Below are 8,084 nucleotides of genomic sequence, written 5' to 3' on the forward strand. Positions count from 1 at the left end.
TCTAGTTTCAATTTTCATTGTTATATGTTCAGTGTTTCTTTTTTTATAACATTAAAAGAATATTTTGGAAGTGTTTAAACAAACGGTCCTACGTGACAACGACAAAGTTTAGTGTCGACTGCGTTTTTATATGTATATTGTTATTACCACCGAATTAATTGTGTAATTTTTTTACACCATTTTCATAGTATAAAATAGCTCAAACTTCTTTTCTTCAGAACATCAACGTTAGATTTTCACTCATAAAATTTTTGCAATTTTCTTCAATATGATTTTATTTAGTTGTGTGATGTTCATTGTTTTAAGTAAAATTAGTACGTGTCCGCCAATTCATTTAAATAATTTATCACTTGATGTCGTATGTGAACATATAAATAAACACGAAGATTTGCTATCTTTAGAATTAATATATGATGCATATCGACATACAGAAAACGGGAAAGAGGTGTACGAATTATTTTACTTTGGTTATAAGATTCCTTTAATATGCAAGACTTCTATTAGAGGAGATACCTCAGAAGAGATTAAGGACGTAGTTATACAAAATCGTAATGATCCATTCGAAGCCATACATCCAAAAGGACTACTAAATTGGTTTAGAAATATTATTGAAAGCCTTGGAATTACAATACTATGTTTATATAATAAAAATATTACATAAATGGTACAGACTTCAACAAGTGAAAACGAAGCATTTAGTGATCATTTTAATAAACTCGTTACTATTTGTGATAATTTATTAAAAAAATTTAATATTTATAGATTACGTAGAGAACCAATTGTTTTTGTTCTAACGAGCATCGTGCCGGTGGATGGCATAAAGAAACTTACAAATATATTTTTAGTATATAATTTTTGTCTTGGTGATTATAATGCCGCATTCTTTCAAGGCGCTAGCGCTGGGACACATCGGGCCATCACAATTACATCTTGATAAATCTTTTTAAATAGATATAAATATTTTTGAATTTTGTATTGGCCAGGCCAGAGGAAGATTTAAGAAATATTGGTGTCGATCAAATAAAAATCGATCGAATAAAAAAATACTCTCTAAAAAAAAATACTTATTCAACAAATGTAAAAAAATTAATAAGGTCAAATTATTATTGTGAAATAAGATATTGGAAGATCATCATGAACACCATATGCTTTGTGAAATTTTAATAAGCCATCCATGAATTTTAGTGAAACATCTTCATTAACAAACCAAAAAGGCTGTTGATTTCTATTACTATTTGATTGGTAATACAATTCATTTTCAGAACTATTTGATAAAGGATCATCTAAAAATAATATTAAACAATTAAATAAGTTTTAATATTTATTTCTACTTAATGTGAAACATTGTTCCATAAAATTTAGATTATTCTAGTTAATATTTTGTTGAATTTTACAGGATTATTAAAGGTATTTTAAATAATGTTAAAAAAATGTCTATAATACAATGGAAAAAGAAATTATATTGTTTTTAATGTAATAAATACTAACAATTTTTATTGTTTTTAATCATTATTATTAGTGTTTTACATCCACTCTTATAAGCTATGGTTGTATAAGAGAACACAAGGAAACCTACATAGCCCAGCCACAACAGAATTGCACCCTGTTACTTATACACAAAGACACAATTTGTTACTGACAGGATTAAGTAATCCATCATATATGATTATCATCATTACTTATTAAGACAGTAATATGCCTACAGGATAAAATTTTTTCTCAATTGTATTTTAATATTGCTCTAAATAATTAATTTATTCCATTGTATTCATTTTAAATAAAATTAATACATATTGGTTACCATTCTAAGTCTTACCACCTAAGAAAATAGCAAGTTTTTGTTCAATTTTAAGTCCATTAGATTCATTCTAAATGTTTTCAACCAAATTTTATATTTCTAGCTAAAAATAAAAAAAAATTATTCATGTAAATCAAATATTAGGCATTTGATTTTTATACAATTACTCACAGATGTTTTAATACAATATACTACTATTATTAATCGAGGAGATTGCATTGATCAGATTTTCTTTTTTATTTCATTGTTTAAATTCATGTACATAACTATCATGATGCCTCTTTTTGATGAGTTAGGAAATATGGACATTTTAAATTCTAAAAAAGAAATTTTACATAATATAATTTGTATATCTAGTGCTATTGTACAAAATAATGTTAGAACTAATTTAAAACATAGAATACTAAATACTAAATTTATTAAAACATTAAGATAATCTAGATATATAAAATGCCAAACATTTTATGAATTGAGAAATATAATAAAACAAATATATGAGAAGGTTGACAACAGCAAAGTAACATAGAAAATTATTAAGTGAATTATTTGACTATCTTTTTTCCCAGCAACATTTCAATTGTATACTAAATATTAAAACGAGCTTATATATATGTAAAGATAAGTTTTTGCAAAAATGTTATAAGAGATATATAGACCAAATTATTAAATGTGGAAGATTTTTGAGGAGATAGGAACGATTATTGAAATAGAAAAGTATAATGAGATAATAAAGAATAAAAAACAGGGAAAAGAAGTTGCAAGGGTTAACATAGAGGATTCTAATGAGACAAATAATCCTGAAATTAGTACTGATATGGATAAACCAGAATCGGTCGTACCATTGAGTGTAATTATGAAACCAATAAGTACTTTGGATTATGTATTATTGTTATTATGTATTCTTAATATGTTATTTATTTTGTTTAATTTAAGTTAACTAATATTTGAAGATAATTATTAATTATTAATTCTTACTTATAGTAGAAAAGTGTGATAAAGGACTTTAATATCAATACTCATTAAAACTTTAATCAATTTTAAGTTACTTAAATTAATAGAGAATTGTACAATTGATGATGGAGTAGATTTATCTAGAATTATTTTGGCTCTAATGTGTCAAATTTTTTTTTTGAGTTTGATTGTCATGAGTGGTAACAGAAGATAGGTTTTACTGTGTTACTTCGTTCACTTTTCTATTCCTCTAATATAAGAATCTAAAGAAAATTATAAAAATATTTCAAATAGTAACAATTTGCGTAACATCAATGTACTTTTTACTAACGAGTTGATCCAATTAATTTGATAATATCAATTAATTTGCATAAAGACCGTGATACTATGAAGATACTATCATATTTTTTACTGTTTGATTAAACTCTATAACAAGACCTCCCCATTTCCGTAGATACATTTGCATTCTATCATTGAAATCAGTAATAATGTATTTACTAGTTTTTATTAGCCAAAAATGCTCTCATCATTGACGACAAAACCACATACCCAACAATTTTTAAAAGAGCAAATTAATAGAAAACTTGGAGATATTAAAGTAATACTTTTTTTAATTTTTACATTTTAATTACTACATAAATAATTGATCTTATTAAAATTGAATACTCTCAACTTCTGCATAATTTAATATGTAAAGTATTATTGAAGAATAAAAATATTTTTGAGAAGTTTATTATTAAATTTTTAAAAATAAATTAATATAAAGATATTTATTTATATTTAAAGTTTCAGGAGGATTAAAGTCATATATTTAATCTTCGTTAACTTGAAATAGATAATGTGAATTTACCAGTCACTTCAAAAAAATTGAAATTTTAGATTTTCAACAAGTATGTGTTATGTATTACAATTTTAGTGGCTTAATTACAGGAATAGTAAAGGGAATTTAATTTCTTTCAAATATTTTAGAAATATTATAATACTGTATAATTACTAAGTACATTAACATAGCTCTTACATGAATTATATTGTATATTAATCAAAGTACCATTAAAATAGTTGAAAAAATAATTTTTAAAAGGTAGTGTAGTATATAAAAACAACTCTAGTATTGTATAAAAATCATAATGCCTAATATTTGATTCGTATGAATAATTTTTTTTTAACTAGTAATAAAAGATTTGGTTGAAAACACTTAGAATGAATCTAATGGATTTGAAATTGGACAACAACCTGCTATTTTCTAAAGTGGTAAGACTTATGTTGTAACCAAAATAAATTAATTTTCTTGAAGTGCTTAAGGATTTATCCATGTTTGTAGTTGAGTCTTTAACGTCAGAACTCAATTACAAACATGGATAAATCCTTAAGCACTTCAAGAAACAAGACAATCCATGAAAGCTTTAACACATTCATTAAATTAATTTTATTTAAAATTAGTTCAATGGAATGAATTAATCACTTAGAGCAATATTATAATACTTAAGAGAAGAAATTTTATATCAGTCTTGAAGGCAAATTACTGTCTTAATTAGTAATTTAATAAATAAAAAAATAAGAATTCCAAATAAAAAAAATAATAAAATAATTTAAATAATAAATAACTCTCTTAAGGTAATCAAACAATTCTAGGGGGTGTCACTAGAATCTTAAAAGTTCATTATTAACGGCCACTCTAACTGACACTAAATAGTATCTTCCAAATCTACTATGGTAATGTTGTCATTTTTAGTAGCTAATAAATAAATATCACAAATATTTTACTGTTTAAGATATTTTATTTATTTTTTGCAGATTATTATTTAAAAGTAACAAAAAATTCGTAAGTAGGCAGCTAGGAGACACCGATTCAATGCTTATAAAAGAGTACTGAACAGAACAGTAAATGACTGACTGAAGAGACTTCCATTCTACTAGAGTAATGCTGTCAATTTTAGTAGCTAATAAATATTAAAAATATTTTACAATACTATTTATAAAAATTAATTATTTTATGTGTTTAATTGTTATGATTGATAATAAAAAATAAATTCTGTACTCTCACATTTACTAAGCCAATATATTGTAAAACAAATTATAAATCATATTTAATGTGTTAAAAATTTCATAATTAATTATGTTGTGTCTTGTATATTACAAAAATAAATAAATAAAAATAATACCTAGATATATTTTATTATTATTTAATTATTAATTTGTATAGTATTCAAAAAAAAAAAAGACACACCTAAATTTTATTATACTAAAGGGAGTAAACCTATAATTTAATAAATTTTCAATTTCAAATACTAGATTATTTTCTCATAATGCTGTTCAATTTTATTCTAATGAAATAGACAAAAATTATTCAATACATGTATAAAAAGTGATTATTTTGTATATTTTTATTCATTACAAATGGTATAAAATATAAATTCTGTACATTCTTATTTAAGCTTATTATATATTGTAAAATAAAATACAAATCATATTTAGAGTGCATATAAGTCATAATACCCAAATATTTTCTATTATTATTAAATGANAAATAAGTCATAATACACAAATATTTTCTATTATTATTAAGAGGACGCCATACAGAGAATGAAAAACGGGTTTAAACATGTTTTGTGCGGGACTACTTCATTTGATCTGTATTGATGCTAGAGTTCCAAATTTTTTACCAAATTATAGAGGACAAAATTATCTGTGATCTAGCGTTTTTATTTTTTTGTTAACATAATTTCTAGTACTTTATATTTACTATTAAACATTCCTATTTTTTTGGTTTTTTAAATGTTTTATAAATAGCTTCAGAGTTGTGTTATCAAAATTATAAAAACGCTAGATCACAGATAATTTTGTCCTCTATAATTTGGTAAAAAATTTGGAACTCTAGCATCAATACAGATCAAATGAAGTAGTCCCGCGCAATACAGTTTTTATGCAAAATAATGAATTTTTTGTCTATCGATATGTGTCGGTCCCTAGTGGCATTTATAAAATGACGAATTTTTTGTTGAATGACGGTAACCGATTACCCTCACCCTTCAACTGCTACCTTGCCTTCGATCAAAACCAGTTATTTTTATACTTTGTTATCGACGAACCGGGGTACCATTTAGCAGTCGCTTATCTGAATTTGTAAAATAATTGTTATTATTGACGGGTGATGAGACTTAAATTTTAACTTTACTGTGTTCATTTTTACACGTAAATAATAATGCAAATATAATACAAATATCTATTGATCGGAAATCTGTCAGAAATTTACGTGGAGTTTTATTTTGTAACATTAGAAAACATTCTTGTTACGAATATGAGTCCACAGTATACATTATATTCGTGGGTAGCTGGACGGATCAACCATCTTTTTAGTAGCCGGCGAAAATTAGATATTCTTTCTCCAAAAATTAATTATTTACCAAAAAAATAAAGGTCATGAAAAATTTGAGTATGAATTTAAAGTTCACCGGTCCTGATTTATTTATACGTTCTATATTATATCATTTAATTTTTTGTGAGTTTTAAGACTCGTGTATCAGTTTTACAAAAAGTTTGTAACACGAATAATAGGCCTTGGCATTATTAAACAGCATTTTACAAATTTCTGATTAACTATGAATAATATATTCATATGTATACATTATATGTATCATAAATATTATGATACATAGAATATTCCTTACATAATACATTTATTTTATATATGTATTGAGTGGGCGTACGCACTAAGTTTACTTGCATTATAGTGAGTATAAACTTAAATTAAATTTTATATGAGCATTTCGACATTCAAATTTTTCAATCTAAAATAAAATCTGCAATTGTGTATTTTTTTAATTCAGAGATAAACATTTTTAATTTACATTTTTTGCAAATACCAGGTTTTTCACGCCTATTTTAATTTAAGGTAAGTTATAAATAATAATTCTTTGGAATTTGAACGAAATGGTAGAAAAATAATATATGATAAAGGTATTTTTGATTTTTTTGATAAAATGTGAAATGGCATTTATTTTATGATTTCTATATCCGTTTNATGTGAAATGGCATTTATTATATGATTTCTATATCCGTTTGTTTGATAATTGGTATAAACAAATGTATCTAATATACATTCGTTTATGTGTATTATTTCTTGGTAATATCTTTTATAATTTGGTAATAAATTTTATACTGACCAAATAAAAATTTATACTTTTATTTTTTGCTTTATTGTGCATTATAACGTTACACTGAAAGTTGATATTTAAACTTTACCACGTTTTGTGTATTTTGTGAAACTCGCGTTACTTATAATGTCACCTAAAAAGCAACGTGCTTGTAAAAGAAAAAATATTTTATCAAAAACTAAACTTAAATTAAGAATGAAGAATATCCAGAAAAGATTCCATAAAGATAAGTCGTAAGTAAATTTGATAACTTAATTTTTGTTGCTGTATATAAAAACAAATTTGCTGTCACTAGAGCTGGCTGCTTATGATATTCCATATTTGTTTCACTCTAATTGTATTTGATTTATAAAATTAAAATTTTAAAAATCATTTCACATCATTTTGAGACTATATTTATCATAAAAATCGATTATATTTATAAATATATATGTATATAATACATATATATGTATATAATACATATTATTTAGATATTAAAAAACATACTTCAAAATTTATACCTTAAATTCATATTTAATTTTTTAATGTTCTTATTATAAGACGAATAATTATTTTATATAGAAAATTGAATGAAATACCACATAATGAGTCAACTTCAAATTATGATGAAAAATCTCATCCTATAACAAATATCACTTCATTCAATCATAATTTACTTCAAAATAGTATTAATCCGGATTTATCGTAAAGGTCTTAAATGGTTTTATTTATACAATTTTTTTTCAAAATATATCATAAGCTTTTAACGTTGTAAGAATGTAGAGATAATATTACCACACATTTTAAACCTTCTAATTTTTAACATAATAATAATATATCTCATTCTGTAAGAAATAGTACTCCTCTAAATCGTAGTTTATTGAAAAATAGTATAAATCAGGATTAATAAAAATTTTATTTACATCACTGTTATCATAAAATCTTTTGATTTTTTTTAAACTAAGAATCAGTATGGTCATACATGATACGCCCTCCAGTTCTGAAATGACAGAATGGTCACAATCCAAGTGAGTAATTATATCATAATAGTTTTTAAAATATTTCAACCCCTNAGTTTTTTAAATATTTCAACCCCTATTAAGAAATAATTATTACTTATAAAATTATTTATAATTTAATTAAAAATATTTATGAATATCTTTTTCTGTATCTTTTTTACTCAAGTGACTATAGTACAT

General features: G+C 23.9%; 1 long non-coding RNA gene across 1 annotated transcript; it reads left to right on the forward strand.

Annotated features, from left to right (window-relative positions):
- The first annotated feature begins 946 nt into the window (after positions 1–946).
- LOC126905255 (uncharacterized) lies at positions 947–4,840 on the forward strand. Its single transcript, XR_007703918.1, has 3 exons — positions 947–1,407; positions 1,520–1,648; positions 4,364–4,840. It is a non-coding gene; the product is annotated as an uncharacterized LOC126905255 (long non-coding RNA).
- Positions 4,841–8,084: the final 3,244 nt, after the last annotated feature.

This window comes from Daktulosphaira vitifoliae, unplaced genomic scaffold (assembly GCF_025091365.1).
Source record: "Daktulosphaira vitifoliae isolate Bord-2020 unplaced genomic scaffold, ASM2509136v1 Scaffold_4, whole genome shotgun sequence".
Classification (NCBI taxonomy): Eukaryota; Metazoa; Arthropoda; class Insecta; order Hemiptera; family Phylloxeridae; genus Daktulosphaira; species Daktulosphaira vitifoliae.